General features: G+C 48.3%; 1 protein-coding gene across 2 annotated transcripts in view; it reads right to left on the reverse strand.

Annotated features, from left to right (window-relative positions):
• pdzrn3b (PDZ domain containing RING finger 3b) overlaps positions 1-19,755 on the reverse strand; it is an 81,982-nt gene that overhangs the window by 25,114 nt on the left and 37,113 nt on the right. The window lies entirely within an intron of this gene.

Genomic DNA, 19,755 nt, shown 5'->3' on the forward strand with positions numbered 1-19,755 from the left:
CGCCGTTTCCCTCACAGCGTGTCAAACGCGTACGCAGTCTGGTCCCCTGCTTTATAGTCTAGTAAATATCATGAATCCTAGCTCAATAGTCAATGACAAGGAAAAACTCAGCTATCCGTTATAGCCGTCGTCTAACAAAACACCACAAAACTTATATAAGAGGTGAAGTCAAGTCGAAAGTAATTACAGAAACCTTTCCGATGTCCCTAGCTGAGTCTTGGTGTGACATCTTTACATGCAGGTGGGCATCCTCCTGCGTCTCCCAGCACCCACCCCCAGTCTCCACCCCCACCACCGCGAAACGGCGGAGAAGTCACCATGACACCAGAGACAACAAACAAGAGCAGGACTGAGAATTCCCATTTTTAAAAATTCATTCCTCGTTTCTGTGCCGACCGAGCATCCTGTCCCAGACAGGTCTGTGACCTCGGAACTTTCTGCAAGCAGTCTGTAAATGGCAGTCTGATCCGAGGTCCGGAAGAGACGGGCAGAACAGATACGGCCAGACGGTGAGCAAGGATGTAAGGTGCCCTGTCTGGCCAGGTCCCACCCACTATACCTAATGAGCCAGTGTCAAGCTGCAAGCACTGCAGGATCATTCATATTCATGAACCAGGCTTTGTGACACCCCCCCAGCCCCCAGCCCCCAGCCCCCAGCCGCAGCTGGAGCCTAACAGCAACCCGTCTCTTAATGGCTCGACTGGGCGTTCCACATGCCACTAGCACTGAACCAGCCTGTTCTGCCCAGCGTGCGTGTGTGCGTGCGAGTAGGTACACCTTACCTAGGGACACATAAGGAAAAAAACAGTTTATTAAAAATCTGTGACTGCAATGAAAAAACTAAAAATGCAAAAACTCTTGTATTTTGCTTGGTTATTTATGGTTACGGTCAGGGCAGGGTAGGGGTTAAGGTTGTCATAGTTAGCGTTAGCATTTTTCCCATAGAAAGGAATGAGCGGTCCCCATAAAGATATGTATGCACAACTGTGTGTGCGTGTGTGAGTGTGTCTATGGGCGAGAGAGGCAGCCTGCTCAGCCTCACAGGACTCAGAGCGCATTCTGCTTCTGTCCTTTAAAGACGCCGAATGAATTTCAGAAAGCAGACATACAGATTTAATGTTCTTTAGACGGACACCAACAGCGTGGATTTATCTCACTGGGTTTAGCTGGTATTAAAGAGCTGCCTTCATACAAGGAAGGAATTTAGCACCTCTGAATGGAGGCTGTGTTTCTGGCCCTTAAATCTCCCCGTTAGGCCGGCTGTCATGACCATAAGGTGTTAATGAACGCTGACCCACCCCCACTTCCCAGTGGGGAAAATGTCAGGGAGCTGAGTTTTATTATTGTACGGTGTGTAATGTAGGAATGTCTCAGGTTTCACACTCAAGGGGGCGGAGCCAATCAAAGCGGGCTGCTAATTGGTCAGTCCTGAGAGTGACGGCTTGGGCGCCCCGTGGGAGCAAAGCCCAAGTTCTCAGAAGCTGAGCAGCAGGTGACTGAGTGACATGGGGTTCTGCTGTGTGATGTGAGTCCCTGGCTGCCTCCCCACCGTCATCATCCCTGGGTCGCTGATCCCTGCTGCCGTTCACCTTGATCTATGGAGAATGTGGACATGACTGTGCGTGAGATTCACAGGGGAAATCTGCGACGGGACAGGGCTGGAGGCTCAGTCCATTCAACCACCATAATGGTCTGACTGGGTCACTGCTGCTACCTCTCTGTGGAGAGCAGGCGGGTGGGGGCTCGGGGGCTCGTCGCCGGCCGTGGGCCGCGCTTCGCTCAAAGCGCATCAGGCAGCTGTCGCGTACGAGCCTTTATTTACACAGAGCGCAACAGACACACAAGCCACGGGAATTAAGCAAGAGGAGAAAAACGACGACAACGGCTATAACGGTTTAATTGGGGGGAAGAGGCTAATAATGCCGTATCTGTCACTTAAACACATTAACGAGCCCATCTGCAGGGGGGGGCGGGGCACTCGGAGTACTCGGGAGCTGTCATGTCCGCATGTGACGGCGGAGTAGAACAGATGTGTGCGCCGGAGAGCGCGACCCAATAACCACGCGGGGCGACTGCCGGCGAGCTTAGGGCGGACCTTAACTCAGCCCTAACCTTAACCATAAGTAACCAAACAAAATACGAGACTTTTGCCATTTTCAGTTTTTTGATTACAGTCACAGATCTTTATAAAATTGAGATTCCCCTTCTGGGAACCGAAAAGGTAGTCCTCACAATATCAAAATAACAGGTTTTTATTACATTTGGTCCTCACAATGCACCATATGCATCACACACACACATTTTTATGAACGACTCTCCCAGCGTGAGTGGAGAACAGAAAAACGTGCTCATCTGATCTCTTGCGCTGCCGCGGTGGCAGAACGCGATCGATCGCAGCTTAACGCCGTAAATCTGACAATATTACATTCCGGTGTACTGGGTACATCTGTGTCTCAGAAGTAAACTCGGCACCGCGTGCCGTGTGGGAAAACATCGCATTTCGCTTGGAGACCGATGGATCAACGTGACAGACGAATGACTTTCGGGCAGACTGTGATGGCAGAGGAAGCGAGATGTGACATAAAGCATAACGATGGATTTAAATATGAATAAATTAGCGGCGACGGTGACCACTAATGAACGTGGCTGCAGTAAATAGACGCCAGGGCTCTCCTGACAGACTTAATATGTCTTTGGCGCTGGCTGGCTGCCAGCCTGTTAATGGCTGAAAGTGGAATTAGGAGACATAATTGGGCAAAGCTAAAGCCGTCATCTAACCTACAATACAAGGTAGAAAAGTGCACGTCCATAAAGGCACAAAAAAATATTTACGCTTCATTATCTAAATGCCATGACATTCCACCTGCAGGTAAGTTATGTCGCTTGTCAACAGAGTTAATAGGCTGGATATTACCGGGGTCGGGTTACTTTTGTGCCCGCGGGTTCCAGCTGGGGGACCGGGCACCTCGCTGTGGCGTCTGCCCCCTAGATCTGTCCTCAGGGGCAGATTCACTCAGGGGCTATAGCCAGGGGCCCCAGAACACATCAGTCCCCCACTTCCATGCTGATGTCAGCCCCAGGCCCCAAGATAAGTCAATCCGCCCCTGCTTGTCTTGTCACGATGCTCTCGGCACCGACAGTGCTCACACCAAAAGACATTTCCATCCAGAGCGGATGATGTAATTCAATCACCTCTGATGGGGCCGACATCACCAGGCTTACGGCTGAGAGTCTCTCGGCGTGACATACTGGAGTCCTCCCCATTTACCCAGAATGCACCTCATTACATCACAACACCTTTGGAAATGAGAGCATGCAGGAGGGGTATTGGTGACCATTGGTCTAACAGGCCACTAGTGGGTAGGTGGGTGAGTGGGTGGATGGATGGCACTGTCACCTGAAGGAGAACATAAGGACTGTCCTCTTAAAGTGAATTAGAGAAAACCAAATTTGGGTGGATATTTGGAGGAGAATGACAAATCTACAGCTTAATGGTGCTCATTCTCATTGCAACTGGAAACATGCAATTAGACAATAAAGAGAGAATCACAGGAAGCCAAACACACGATTAAAGACATCAGCACTGCGCCCATAGTAACCATGGAGTTATAACCAGATCCTCCCTTGCCTTTTGATGCCTATTATACCCCTTTGACAATCTACAGAATACTCTGGCAGAGTACTCAAAATACTCTGGCAGAGTACTCAAAATACTCTGGCAGAGTACTCAAAATACTCTGGCGGAGTACTCTGGACTCTTCGACTATGATTACTCATTTATATAAGGTAGAAAATGACTAACAGGCTGTCTCTTGAGGTCTGAGATTCCCTCCATTTTGCAGGCAATTAAACAGAACCCCTCAGAAGCAGTCTTGGGCTCCTGGAGACACAGTGAGTAGAAAAACCCACCATGAAGCGCATGAAACTCCCCTTGCTGGCCCCTGGTCTGTCATTGTGATACACTGACCTGCTTTGGCAAGACACACCTGGGTCATCAGAAAGCGACAATGAGAAGCGTTTTTGTCTCCCAAGTGAGTGGGCTGTTTGTCTCTGTGTGTGGAGCAGGGTTCTGGTGACGTGGAAGCAGACCCATCAGAACCAGCAGAACCATCCCGGCTGTCTGCTAGCCATCTGCTCCCTCACCTTCACCTTCACCGCACTCCTGCCCAGGACAGATCTGCCTAAGACAATGCAAAGCTCATTATGGCGATAAGAAACTTCAATAACCATCCTCAGGCGTATCAAAGTCCAATTCATCATGACTTCCCTTCCGCTTGCCCCCGGACTCCCGAGCGCTGTGAGAAGGAGGCTAATCCGTTTAGCGCCGATGAAAAATGCATTTGTAACAGTCGGCATTATTCAGCTTTGAATGCTGAACTTGCCCATGTTTAAGCACACAAAGAGGGTTACGTGAATGAGGACCCTGACAAACCCTGAATTCACGTCTCCGAATTTAGAAACACACTCACAGGCTTTGAAAACCGCAAACACACACATTCAGCTGAGATGCACATTTTTACTGTGTATTATTCTTCACATCGATCTCAGAGAGCTATTCTTACAAAGTCCTGATCTCCTTAATTTGTAGTGTGTGTGTGTGTGTGAGTGAGTAAGAAAGGAACTTAACAGCTGTACTTCGTTAGGAGAGCCAGGGTGTGTGTCTATTCTCATGTGTGTGTATAGTTTTAAAAATGTCCACCAGCTCCCAAAATGAGAAAATGGACACAAAGTAAAAGCTTGGTGATTAAGGTGTGTACAGTACAATGTGAGCCATATTATTAGCCAAAGCATATTTGTCCTTAAGTGCTATTTTCAGCAGCACGGCATCAGCGGAAGACGGCGTGTTTGTTTGAAGATAACAAGCCCCCACACATCTCCCCCCCCAGCCTTTCCAGGGGCAGGCATTTTGGGGGGGGGGGGGAGGGGATGGAGGCCTGTAATTTTCCTCCAATTGAAAGTTCATTTACACGGGACTGTGCCACACATGCTGTCATTACAGAGGACAACCCCCCCCCCCCAGACAAAGAGGACAGCCTCTGGCACTGAGGGACAGAGAGAGGAGTTGGAGTCCTGATTACACAACAGCAGCAGAGATGCAAGCGAGGACCTTTAAACGGGATGAGGTACGTGATCACAGAAGGAAAGGGAAGAACAAACGGCTCACGGACGTGTTACTTTCTCCTAAGGGCAGCGTGTTGGGAGTGTGACCCAAATCGGCCTGCTAGTTCACATTAAACAAGTGGCATGCGACATTTAGACGAGAAAATACAGCAAGAACACACATTTTTACTGAGACATCAGAATACTGAACATCGTGGTTTTTTTTGGGTGATATTTTTTAATGAGTGTTATTGTTGTTCATGAAGAAGACTGATGTGCAGCAGCCTGACAGAGCATGAGAGAGGAATGTAAGAAATCTTAACCGTTATACACCGTCCAAGACTCCTGCAGACAGCTGAGGGCAGGCTACCATCACGCAGCTGGACCACAAAGGTCAACCTGAGGTCTTTCTAAATTAGCTTCTGCCATTTTACTCAGACACATCTTTGACTCTGTTAATGACCCCAAACAGCAATTAGCAAATTGAAGCCATAAGCCAATCAGGCCCACACTCAGAAGCCCTTAAAAGAGCCAGGAGCACTGGAAGGTTTTCGCTGTATAATTATATAGATGAACGCCGCTCTCGGCGGGGGCCGGGGGGGCTCCTGCTTTATTTATGCTCCAAACAGCTTGAAATGGCCCCTTTGTATTATTTTGGCCTCCATTAGCACCAGCGGGGGATGATATGACAACATGAAAGAGTGCGAGTGAACGTGCCGTGTTCCCCGCTTTACCGCACACAGCCCAGCGGCTCCTGATTAGGATAAGTGGCTGGAAAATGGATGGATGGATAGATGGATGGATGAAGGCCTGTAGCTTCAGCAGAGATGACGTCTGGAGTTATACTAAAGGCCAGCAGTCTTGCCTATAATCATCTAATAGTTGGGTTTAAGTCTCATATGAGAGACCCCTTCAAACCACAAATCGCATCCTCCCTTTCTCCCGTTCTCCCTTTCTCCCGTCCTCCCTTTCCCCCATCCTCCCATTCTCCCTTTCTCCCGTTCCTCCTTTCTCCCATCCTCCCTTTCCCCCATCCTCCCATTCTCCTGTTCTCCCATTCTCCCTTGCTCCTGTTCTCCCGTTCTCCCATCCTCCCTTTCCCCCATCCTGCCATTCTCCCTTTCTCCTGTTCCTCCTTTCTCCCATCCTCCCTTTCCCCCATCCTCCCATTCTCCCTTGCTCCCATCCTCCCATTCTCCCTTGCTCCCATTCCCCTGTTCTCCCGTCCTCCCTTTCTCCAATTCTCAGGGTCATTTCAGCTGGTACTTTGATCGCTTGCTGGTGGTCACCTTACATTCCCCAGAGTGCATTGCCCTGCCTCCTGGCATCCCAAGCTCATTGTGACATGTTTTGAATGACCCCACGAGGCGTGAAAGGACATCCTCCGCTGTAATTCAATAACGGGACAAAGCAGCAGCACGTTTTGGGCCCCCTCCATTGTCCCGCAGCACAGGATGAGTGACAGCGGCGATCCTGAAGTCCCTCCTGGGAGCCTGGCGGCCGGGGAGCCGTTAGCCTGTACCTGTCACTCAGAGCCGGGTCACGGCAACCTTCTCTGAGATGGACCGGGGTGAGGGTCCTGCTGGTCACGGGTTTGACCCTTGGGGGTCGGTGTTAAACTCACACAGCAAATAGCACACGATTCTGGGCCAGAGCCTTGGTATGTCCTGCTATTCCAGGGGGGGGGGGGTTTCCATAAAGCAGGATTCCCCAGGTAGCTGGATAACTTAAGCCAACAGGAAAACTGTCTAGTAGGAAGAGAGGTAAGTGACATTCCTATTGGACAACCCATACAAGGTACCTATGTAGTAGAGAAATCCTGCTTTTTGGAAACCCCCCCCGACAATCATTCCGTGAATGCCGAGTACACAAACAGCCCTCAAGCAACTCCGCTTGGAGACACGCATGTGGGCGAAAATCCCTACTGGTCCACTACCGGCTGATGGTACACAGTCCCTGGCAAACCTGCACTGTGCACGTGTGCCTTCCACCCCCTGCTCACTCGATGTAAGTATTCCGCAATCTCGCTAATGAGAGAAATCGATGATCGTTCCTCACCACTGAACAAAAATCCATTCTTATTGATTGATGACAAATGTGAGGGACCATTATGTGCCAATCAAGTCCTGCACGCTTTCAGACGAATAAAGGGCTCGGAGGTGGGGGGGCGGGCGGATGGTGATCTCCAGCTCACACATTTTAAGAAAAAACTGCCTTAAATTACCCAAATAAATACTCTAAAATAAGCAGCAAGTAAAATCTATTTATGGGACTGACATTAATCGTTATCCATGTGTAAACACTGAAATGCAGAGATATAACAAGAGAAACATCTACTGTATATTTGTTGGGTACAGAGAATCATTGCAAAGTCAATGCAAAGTCCAAACAAATGCACGCTTTAGCAAACAGCCAAGCGTAGGCTCACAAACACCTACCCCAGATACTTAGGCTACCGAGAGGAGCTGCAGGCATCAGGTTGGAAGTGATGTGTAAGTTAACCTGTACTTCCACGGTGACAGAGCCAGGATTACAGTTAATGCAGGGAAATCTACACTCTTACCATCACACTCATCAAGGTCCAGAGAATTCTGCATCATTCCATGCTGCCCGACAGGAAGAGGTGCTTATTGTGTACATTCTGCCTCATCTTCTGTCCATCTTTGGGATTAGAGAGTATATTCACCTGAACCCAGTCTTAGTTCCAAGTCTTATGTAGGTGTGCACCAAAGAATGATGGTGAAATGACTGATTTATGATTCATATTAGGAATAGCTTATTCATAAATAATGTATTGGGTATGAGAGCCTGAGAACTTTATTTCGTCCTACAAACATGTACTTAATTAGTATGATTCTTCTTCCTGCAGAATAGTTGCTTACCTAAAACGTCTTCAGAAATGGACCGTTCTTGCAAAAGGTAAGTAAAGGATTTCTATAAAATTGCTGAATATTAGTTTATGGTTATAATTTTAAAAAAGACATGTGAAAGACATGGCAGGGAACTTCCAAGCCGTAGACGTGATGCAGATCAGCTGTTGCTTCCCAAACAGGTGAGCCTGACTTGACTGAAAGCTTTTTCCACTTTCTGACTCATTTCCCTGCTACACCCCCTCTTAACGAAGGCTCCAATTAAATAAGAGAGCGGCAATCCGCATTAAGCAAGCCGACTGGGGGGGTGGGGTGTGGGGGGGGGGGGTGCGATTAGCAGACTCTGTGAAGCATAATACCACTTCTGACGTGCAATGACCAGGTGCATTAACATTACTGTTATGCTTGCACACACTCTAATAATGAGACCATCGAGGTCTGTGGAGACACACCAGCAGCTGATGGAGCAGGGCATGAGGGAATGAGGGCATAAGGGCATGAGGACCTGTGGGCATAAGGGCATGAGGGCATGAAGTCATAAGGGCATGAGGGCATGAGGTCATAAGGGCATGAGGGCCTGAGGGCATGAGGGCCTGAGGGCATGAGGTCATAAGGGCATGAGGGCATGAGGTCATAAGGGCATGAGGGCCAGAGGGCATGAGGACCTGTGGGCATAAGGGTGTGAGGGCATGATGTCATAAGGGCATGAGGGCCTGAGGGCATGAGGACCTGTGGGCATAAGGGCATGAGGGTCTGAGGGCTTGAGGGCATGAGAGTCTGAAGGCATGAGGACCTGTGGGCATAAGGGCCTGAGGGCATGAGGACCTGTGGGCATAAGGGCAAGAGGGCATGAGGTCATAAGGGCATGAGGGCATGAGTCATAAGGGCATGAGGGCCTGAGGGCATGAGGACCTGTGGGCATAAGGGCATGAGGGCCTGTGGGCATAAGGGCATGAGGGCCCGAGGGCATGTGGGCATAAGGGCATGAGGGCCTGAACCCTCGTGACAGCAATGGCAGCCTCTCACACCCAGATGGTGAGAACAAACTGGTGCCCAGTGACAAACTCGGCCTGAACCACAGAGAACATGTGTCCCCCGCTAATGTTGCTCATGTGATCTTTGGTTCTTCTCTACAGATGAAGAACCATGGTATAGGAGCGCTGAACATCTCATTTGGGCCTTGGTCACTCCTGAGCTGAGGTCTGAGATTCCTCCACGGTACGAACGGCCAGAACTCTTCAAAAACGGTTCCGTTGAGAAATGGGGCTGCTGTAATTGGAGGCTTCATAAGCTCCGTGCTAATCGGCTTAGCGTCTGAAGCAGAAGCGTCGCGTGACCCCGAGGCTGCAGATCGGCGTGACGGTGCCACAGTGCCTGAAACGCGAGAGCCACGGGCTCATAACGGAGCAGGAACGACAGCTGGGAGCCGTGGAAGACAAGACAGGGCCTGGGAGTAAAACAAAAATGTCCCTCCTTCCAAAAAGTGTCTGGCTGGGGCAACCTTAACTTAAGCTGGATCGTTTGAATGAATGTCTATCCTTACACATGTATGCAGGTGTGAAAACCGCTAACTGCAGACACATGAACAGGGAGCCTGGGATCAGAGTCTGTGACTTGTCAGAAGTTTCAGCTCATTAAGAACAGCACCCGTAGCCTCTAACAGGAAAGCTTTCATCTGGGAAAAAACACATCTGGACTTTTCCACGTGAAATTGAAAGTATCCATTGTGTACTGTGTCAATTCATTCTTTTAAATGTGTGTAAAAATTTTCTAAAATGAGGAAGCTGCACCAGTGCTGTAACTGACCATGCAGCCTCAGAAACAAGGGTGACTAACACACCTTCAGCTGCCTGCCACTGAAGTTTATAAGTCATCTTCATGTTTGCGCTGGTGACTTTAAATCGCCCCTAGGGTGAGAGTGTGCCTCTGTGTGTCAGGTGATGGACTGGCATCCCTTCCAGAGTGGCCCCATGCCCTGTGCTTCCAGAGACAGGCTACAGTGTCTGTGCTGGGTAAATGCTTTAGGAAGATATGATTTAATCTATCAGTATCAGAAGGTTAAGAAACTGATTAGTGTTTCTGGTATTATACTGCCACCCATTGGCAGACATTATTACTGCAGTTAACAGAATTAAGGCTTAGCAGAAATAATGGATTTCAAATGAGCAACAACCAGTGAGAAAATAATCTGATATAATTTACTTATATAATTAATGTGCTGCTATATATTTAGTGTGCCGTCCTAGAATATCCTTCCCACACATCCAGAATCATGTCACAAATACACTCTTCCTCAGTCTATGCACTTTAATTAATCCCTATTCTTTGGCAGTTAAACGAATACTGAGGTAGAGAGGAGATGATGGGATGTTGCTCAATATGCCAACTTGATGGTACTTGTGTTCTAATGCACCTGTTTTACACCATCTTCCATTGCTGAAGACCAGTTCTAATACTCAAGAACAGAAGTACAGAGGAGGGTAAAAATCCCCGGATGTCGTTCTTGCCCCAAATATCAATGATACTTCAGCTGCATCCTCACCAAACGAGACCAGTCCCATGATTCATTGCACCCAAAGTTCATTCCTGGGAGGCAAGTTAGCCAGACCGCTCTCGCCAAGGCGTTCCTAGTATTCAGAGACACCCATGAGCACCGGAGAGAGCTGCTGCTCTGCCGTTAGCCAGTCTGACTGCCCCACACCCCCCCAGCTGGCGGCACGCTTACCCGCCTCGCCTTGCTTACCCGCCTCGCCTCGCTTACCCGCCTCGCCGTGTCCTCGCCCGCCTCACTCTACTCTCTCTCGCCTCCTCTTTACCCTCCACCCCCTGTCTCTCTCTGCCATCAAGGCTAGCAAATATAGTGTAATACATATCAAATTGCCTAACATGTAATTTTTATTGCCACGACAATTTCGTTTAGTTAGCGTTCACCCAAAAGTGACATCTGCATTGAGGAAAAGACGTTATTTAAAGATGCTGAGTAATAAAGACTGAAAGATGGTTAAAGCCGCGTGAGTGTGGTTACGGGACCCAACCCAGTGCAGCTCCATTGGCGAAGCATAAATCACGGGGCCATGGAACGCTGTGTGGTTTTCTCAGGGAGACCACGAATCTTACAGGGGGGAGAGAGCACCTCCGCGAGAGGCGGCAGGATCCCGTCCCTGGAATTACACAGTCGGCAGTCACAGGCTCCCCCCCCCCCACAGACAGACGGTCTTATGCTACCTGCAGCAATAAGCAGATGATGGCCGGCTTCTGGCGGACGGGACGCCTGTCTGGCACTTTCCGAAAAGCCTGCCAGCTGGGCCAACATGAGAATGTGGTCCAGAGAAGCGCGACCCGCCCTGTAACCAAAGGACGGGGGGGGGGGGGTACATGCTTTATTTCCTTTTTCGAAAAAGCAGTCAGCTGAAGCCAAGTCAACTTCATTTATACAGCAATTTAACAACAGCCATTGCTGACCAAAGTGCTCCTCATAGATCAGAAAATCACAGCATGGTATCAAGGCACAAGAGCGACATAAAACACAGATACACAGTCTGCTCTGTAGTACAATGAAGTCTCATAAAATGCTGAATACAGGTGAGTTTTAAGTGCAGATTTGAAGAAGAGCGTCTAATATGCAGTGGTAAGCTACTCCAAAGCTTTGGTGCCACCACTGCAAATGCAGCTCACCCTTTGTTAGTCACGTCACTGTCGGAAAGTGCCAAGCGTGACCGAGCACGACGACCAAGCACAGTGACTGAGCACGGTGACTGAGCACGGCGACCGAGCACGGCTACTGAGCACAGCGACCGAGCACGACGACCGAGCACGGTGACTGAGCACGACGACCAAGCATGGTGACTGAGCACAGCAACCGAGCATGGCTACTGAGCACGACGACCGAGCACGGATACTGAGCACGGTGACCGAGCACGGACTCTGAGCACGACGACCAAGTACGGCTACTGAGCACGGTGACTTGGGCACGGTGACTGAGCATGGCTACTGAGCACGGTGACTGAGCACAGCGACTGAGCACGGCTACTGAGCACAGTGACTGAGCACGGTGACTGAGCACGGCTACTGAGCACAGTGACTGAGCACGGTGACTGATGGGATGCGATTATATCAGCCAGGCCTCCCCCGTCCCCTCCTGGTAATAACAATAAATACCAACAGGCTCCATTAAATGCAAACACGAAATACTAAACGACACGCAAAGCTACAGAAAGGTGCGACAGCACATAACACCAAATTAACAGAAAACTAATTTTCTTCATAAAATCCTTATTTTCCAGGTATTTACATTAATGTTTATCGAATCCAGGAAATAATTTACGGCGACTGTAAAACGAAGCTAAAACAAGCATTACAGCCAAATAAAAAGACAGCAATTAAATTTAGCCACTAGGAGGCTCCACGACCCCAGTTTGCGGAATTTTTAAAGCCACATTTTCGGCCTTGACTGCACAGCATGCAGGCCATCCTGCGACTTTCCCCAGATGAAGTTACACCCTCTAAACCTTCCAGTATTAAAACATCAAGGGGGAAATTTAAAGTGGAAATAGCTTCAGTGACACATAAAATGAATTTTTCTTCAGAGCCCATATAAATATTTTACGGTGTTTCCAGAGCTGTCGCATTGCAGACTTCCCCCAGTACATATATACACAGGGTATGGAAACATAAAGCCTTCAGTCTTCTCTTTTTTGTTTTAAGAAGTGGCAGGATGTGATAACGGCTGGTTCCTGTGCTCTTTAGCAGGAGACCCTGGGTATTTCTCAATATGGATTACTTGACTGTTCTTGTGTTCTCGCATGCGTTCTTGTGTTCTCGCATGCGTTCTTGTGTTCTCGCATGCCCGTGTTGCGTGATCATACATTGCAGAAGACCATTTCCAATACTCAAGAACAGAAGTACAGAGGACGGTAAAACTCCCCAGATCTCATTCCTGCCCCAAATATCAAGGCTACATTTACTGCATTTGGCAGACGGTCTTAGCCAAAGCGACTTACATATGTGCTTAGAACTTTCATCAGCGAATACATTCTGATACTGGTTCAGTAGAACCTGGCTATGAATACTATCACTCTAAAAACTCTGTTGGCAAGTAATACATTTTTTTATAATAATGAGTATAATCCTGGAAGTGCTAATCCAAGTCAGTTGCAGTTGCATCCTGGCCAAACGAGACCAATCCCATGATTCATTGTGCCCCACGTTCGTTCTTGGGAGGCAAGTTAGCAAGACCGCTCTTGCCAAGAACACAAGTAGGATCTTTGCGTTCTTGGTGTTGATAAACACCCCCTGTCTTATCCTGAAAGGAGAAGCGGGGCCCATTACAGAGACGAGACTACAGGCATCCGATTTGTCGGGTTTGAGCTTCTTACCAGCTTATTGGGCCACAATCTGCCTGCAGTGCAACTCAAACAAATAAAGACAAACAAATTTATAATACACAGCTAAGCTAGTAACCAAGCAAATAAATGAATAAATGAGCAGAAGATTTCTTAGGCTCATGCAGAATGCTTGTGACCAATCTTTCGTTTGCAGTCTGCGAATAAAAGAAAGTGTGATGGAGAGAGAGAGAGCGATAGACTGAGGGAGAGGAAAGCGAACCCTTCGCTGCGCTCTCTGGGGAGACGGAACAGCAGCAGCATTTAACTTGCAGGTCAGTGAGTGCATCGTGGAAGCAGCGAGGCCTTCCACAGCGACCGACAGGAAGCACCTGGGCCTGGGGGCAGCACTACGCCGCCTAGCCCCAACTGGAACAAATATCCACCTCCTTGTTGCCCAACATCTCAGCTTCCTGCCTGTAAACAAACACAGCCCCCACTAGAACCCCCCCAAACCCCTCTGCCAAGTGGTAGTGGATTTCTGGAGTGGTTCAGCCATTCACTGATTTCCATTCAGCAACGAGCCTTGACGCACACAGATGGTTTGGCCATCAAACTGGGAGTTAGGGCTGCATTTTACTGGCTAGTGCGTTAAATAAAACGTGGGTATGTGTCAGCAACAAAATAAATGGGTTGGTTTTTCACTCCGACTCCCCCCAAGTGGTGAGTGGTGGTACAGCCCTGGGGGTGTGTGGGGGTGTGTGGGGGAATGGCGGCCCCCAGGATTAAGTCCAGCAGAGCCTCATGACAGAGGCCAAATGCAGTGGGCCGAATGGAAACAGCTCATGTCGGAGGATGGCTGTAAGGCGCTCTGTCAGCTTGTGCAAGTCAAGAATCAACCACTCAAATAACCTCATTTGCAGCACATGCATGCGGTTTCTTTTCAATCAAATGTCCTCGCAAAGTAAAATTAGAATTTGGCAAAATATTCCAAGTTGATCGAGTCAGGTTTTTGCTCTGTACTTCCACTGGCAAGAGTAACTGCGATCTGGATCTCACACTCCATCAAATAATCAAGGAGACCCTGGATTTCCACTGAAATCGCCTGGCAACCCCAACATATCCTGACACTACGTCAAATCCAGGGAAGCTTTTTTTTTTTTTATGGAGCCTTATTCAGTCAATCTAGATGCAGCAGACAGCCCATCCCACAGCTGAAGTCCGGGAGATCCTCCAGAACAAGGCTAGTTTGTCAGGCTCTATGGGAAACGTAGATGCAAGGAACAGACATCAGCCAAGAAGCCCTTCATCAACATTTTCAACATGTTATCCCACTTTGGGACACACATGCTGAAAAGAGTGGTGACACTTTACTTAAAAATGTACAACAACTGACAAACAGTACCCAGATGCATCACAGAAGACAGAGGGACCGACCCAAAGTGAAATCGGAAGGTAGATGAAGGTGTGTAAATGCCAGTTTACTGTTATCCATTAGCAATTTCTGACTTAGAACATACTGTATTTAATTTTACATCCACAAACACAACGGCTAAAAATATTTCGGCCAGTAATAACCTCTCCCAATCTTGCTTCTAAGCAATTGTGCAGTTACCAATGAAAAGCTAGTTGCCTGAACCAAATAAAGGCTTTATAAATAACTGTGATGCTTTGTTGGTCTTCTGAACAGAGATGGTGTCCATCTTTCATGGTATTCTGCTTCCCAAGCTAGGAATTTAATAACAGACAAAGCCTGACAGCAAATTTACAGTCGTCTACAGACATCTGGCAGCGTTCGTTGACTGGGTATCACAGAGACAGTGTGTCCTTGACAAAGCAGAAATAGTCAAATTACAAGACAGCATTTTGGTAATTGGAAGAGTATATTAATACATACCCAGCCCTGTTCTTCTGAAGGTCTCCCTTATGACAAATAATCTTTCAAGGAGCACAATACTAACTAAAACTAAGGAACTAAGTAATGAATGTGTAACCAATCTTCAGTGACCATCTTGGCACTCATAAGGTAAACTGTAATAACGTTCCACTTGATAAAATGACCATAATTCTCGACAAACGCAATGCAATTGACACACCATTAAATTAGAAGCATTTAATCTGCCCTGGAATGAGCCTATTAAGGTGCATAAAGTACTGACTTCGGCCAAGTCCAAAGACTTTCCCAATTTAATATGGATGACTCGTTAAAAAATTCTAACAGCTAAGCGCTAATTGCACAGTAAATAATGATTAAACACTATATAAAAGTGATGACTTCATGGATTTCATTGACAGCAAGTTTGAATATCAGAGAGAAGGTCCAGGGTTTGGTGCCAGATTTACATCACAACTGGCAGCTACTTCTACGCAAACCCAGCATTTTCACACATTTGCTCTTCACACACCACACCAGTAACATATTCTACATCATCTACTTATGTCCAGAACTAACATTGGGGTGAAACCCCTCCATTAGACATTATAAAGGTATCATTATTGTTGGGATATATTACCATGTCTTTAAGGTCAACTACAAGGAGGCCTCACTAAACAGTTCTATGCCGAGTTGTACTTGATGACGGAATGACGGAGTTTCATGCTGATGGCTTTGACGGGTTTTTGTCTGGTTTCAGAGAGAATCTTAAGACTGAAACAGCCTTTGTCAGAATCATGAATGACTTGCTTCTCCTGTCTGACTGTGGCCATGACACATAGGACACTACAGATGACTGGGTTCTCTTCGGCAGACTCAATCAAACTCACGGTCTCTGCAGATATGCAGTCATTGGCTGTGGCACTGTGAGCTCACGGTCTCTGCAGATATGCAGTCATTGGCTGTGGCACTGTGAGCTCACGGTCTCTGCAGATATGCAGTCATTGGCTGTGGCACTGTGAGCTCACAGTCTCTGCAGATATGCAGTCATTGGCTGTGGCACTGTGAGCCTGCTCTCGGTGTGTGAGTGGAGCAGAGTGCTCAGTCCATGAATCTTACCCGTAAATAAGCTTTGGCATGAGGATACCAGGTGCTTGTTTCCATGGCCACGCCAATGACACTGCACATTATGGATCTGTCAGGCTCAGAATTAACTATGTAACCTTTAAAGTTAAATAAATGATTTTCTCCAGCTGAACTCTGATGTTAGTAAACAAATGTTGGTAGCTGACATGTTATTCTGAGGTATCAGACTTTAATGTGGAAGAATACTGCCTTACGTGCAGGGATCAAATGACCTATTAATTCTCCCATTATAGACATATAATCATCTACAGGGTCTTTATCCATAGAATGCAGTGAAGGTCAGACTGCTCTTCATGACCAGCCCTAACCATAACCCTGCCCCTACCAGTATGCCTTAGACAGGGAACATGGAAACTCACTGGGAGCACAGGTAAGTCCAAAGCAACCCCTTCAATAATGGTAATCCAGAAGGAAAGTCCACAGTAAAATTCAGTCCATGAGAAATCCTGACAGTAATAATCCACAGAGAAATAGGAAAGCATAAGAAGAATGCCAGCAGCGACGTTTTGCAGGGATGCCTCAAATAACCTGTTCCTCTTCTATCTCGGACTTGTGAAATGAGAAATGCTGTTTGGTACATGTGGTGCTTTAGGTTTCATTTTCACAAGCTTTGAGCCCTTTTTTCAACAGAAAGCTCCATCTAGTGGGACAGAAAATATAGCAAACTGTTCTGGAAGTGTCATTCTGGCCTTCACTACTGTTTGGCAAGTGTTTGTTACCTTCTGAAGACAAAGAAAAGTTTATAACCACGATTAACCATCTGGTTTCTTCAATTTTAACTAGTTAAAATCATCCTTTAAACTGAAGAGAAATGATGGCTTGACATTAATCGCAATAATTATCGATATCAACCTATATGAAAACTTTTATCCCAATAACATTTTTGGCCATATCGCCCAGCACTACTGTAGACTGTATTTTCCAAAAGTACCACTCAATCACCATCTTGAACAGCCCAGAGAATAATTTCCTACCGTTAGAATAGTGGAGTTTGTTTGTTTGTTTATCAATCAATTAATCAATCAATCAATTCTTTTCAAAATTACTGTATATCACCACAGAGCACTTTTTGTAACATGTGCTTGTGAAAATATCTATTCTATTCATCCATCTATCATCTAATCCTGGTCAGAGTCACAGTGGGACCGGAAGTCGACCCCCGGAAGCACACAGCACAGTCTGTCAGAGGCCAGAGTCACAGTGGGACCGGAAGCCGACCCCCGGAAGCACACAGCAGTCTGTCAGAGGCCAGAGTCACAGTGGGACCGGAAGCCGACCCCCGGAAGCACACAGCACAGTCTGTCAGAGGCCAGAGTCACAGTGGGACCGGAAGTCGACCCCCGGAAGCACACAGCACAGTCTGTCAGAGGCCAGAGTCACAGTGGGACCGGAAGTCGACCCCCGGAAGCACACAGCACAGTCTGTCAGAGGCCAGAGTCACAGTGGGACCGGAAGTCGACCCCCGGAAGCACACAGCACAGTCTGTCAGAGGCCAGAGTCACAGTGGGACCGGAAGTCGACCCCCGGAAGCACACAGCAGTCTGTCAGAGGTCACTTCAGGCAATTGATAGAAGCCAGTCAGCTTAAGATTTTATGTTTTAACTGATTTATCTGACACACAGATAGATACATACAGAATACAGAATGACCACTGTGATGATAACAGAGACAGGGACATCACTGGAGCCCCCCCAAATAAATGTGCACGTGTGTTTTCATTCATTTGCCATAAAATCAGAGCCCCCCCGCCGACACTAAGCTTGCCGCCGATTCATCTCCGAATTGCGACTCTCTCAGGTACCTTCCTGATATTCGCTTCCCCATCCCTCCCGGACGGAAGCCCGGAGGTGCGTCTCGCTCGGCCAATCCCTCCCGGACAAAAGCCCGGAGGTGCGTCTCGCTTGGCCAATCCCTCCCAAGGACTCGCTGGTGGTCACAGCGCGTCTTTAATGTCCTCCAATGGCGTGCGGCTTCATCACTGAGCGCCTGCGGAGGCCCCCTGTTTAGTAAGTCACACCCCCCCCCCCTTTACAGAATGACTCTAAGAAGCCATGGATGCTGATGTGCGCCCAACCGGGGCGGGGGGGGGGGGTAAAGCGAAGGCAGCCTGCATTTTAATCACTCCGCACTCTGCGTGCTCTTCTGACAGACCTCAGAGAAGAACAGATGCACGGGGAGTCTTTCCAGTTCCAAACGCGCCTGAGACATTCCCAGCATGTCGACCCCCTGTTTGTTGCTTCCCGATATGCAGCATATATTCCGCTGTCTATCTCTGACCACATGCGCCTGCAGTAAAGCTGCACAGTCAAGCTGCTTCTGCATTATAAACGAATAAACTGCAGCAGCGATTACAGGCAATCAGCTCAGAAAAAGGCAGGACAGTCTGAGGTCAATTGTAGGTTCTTAAAACAGACCCTCAACCAGTTTGCTCCCTACTGGCCTCCGTGCCTGCTGATAGGCTGACGTGGCTGTTAGGCTCTGTGACGCTCTCCCATTGGTTCTTTGTGCCCCCGTCTGAACGCTGCTCTAATTAACCAATTAAAAGGCCCATGTAACACATGTGAGGACTGAGAAATGCGTGAAAGCCGGCGCCCCCCCAAGCTGAGGATTAGACCGACTTCATGCACTGATTACACAAAACATTCAGCTGTGGGGGGGACGGCGGGGGGGATCAGGTGTTCCCTGGCAGATTAGGCCTGATCTCTTATTAATGGAAGGGAGAACAGACCTCCTCCCCTTTCCTTTGAAGTGAGATGAGTCAACCTGACAGGGGCAGAATCCCCTCAAAGAGCACCCAGGGTAGATGGGGTCAGAGCCCAGTTATGGGCCGGGAATATGAGACATCGGCAAGGACTGGCCAAGCCAGAGTCACCTCTGGGCTGATAAGCCAATCCACACCCTCTTCTGGCCCTAATTCAATTCAATGTATGAAGCCTTCCTGCGGGGGGGGGCAAGATGCATGTAATTTTACTTAACCTGCTCTTCTGGAAGCCATCCAGGCCCTTTGTAAGGTCAGGCCCCATCAAGAGTGTGTGCACTGGGCCAGCCAGAAGGGGGCGGCAGTGAGGGCCGGCTCACGCGGAGCTGGCACGGGATGAAGGTGGGGCGTGTGCACGGGATACGGGTTTTAATCAAACTGGCGCTGAAAGGACCCGGTGTGCATAGAAAGGAAAGCCAGAGGTGCGGAGAGACGGCCTCAAAGGCCGCAGGGCAGACGCCGGACCCCTAATAAGGAGCTTCAATTAACAGCGGAATCCCGGCCTGGGAAACTTTTAAGGACTTAAGATGTAAACAAGATGAAGAGTCAGCAGTAGAATCCCAAGGGAAGCGTTTTCCACGGGGGGTGGCAGAGGGAATGAAGACTACACTTTACAGTCACGTCAGGGGGTGCCCTTTTTTGATGAGGGGGCTCAATTTCCTCTCCCTAATTTTGGGGCTAAAGACT

Source organism: Paramormyrops kingsleyae, chromosome 8, assembly GCF_048594095.1.
Source record: "Paramormyrops kingsleyae isolate MSU_618 chromosome 8, PKINGS_0.4, whole genome shotgun sequence".
NCBI lineage: Eukaryota > Metazoa > Chordata > Actinopteri > Osteoglossiformes > Mormyridae > Paramormyrops > Paramormyrops kingsleyae.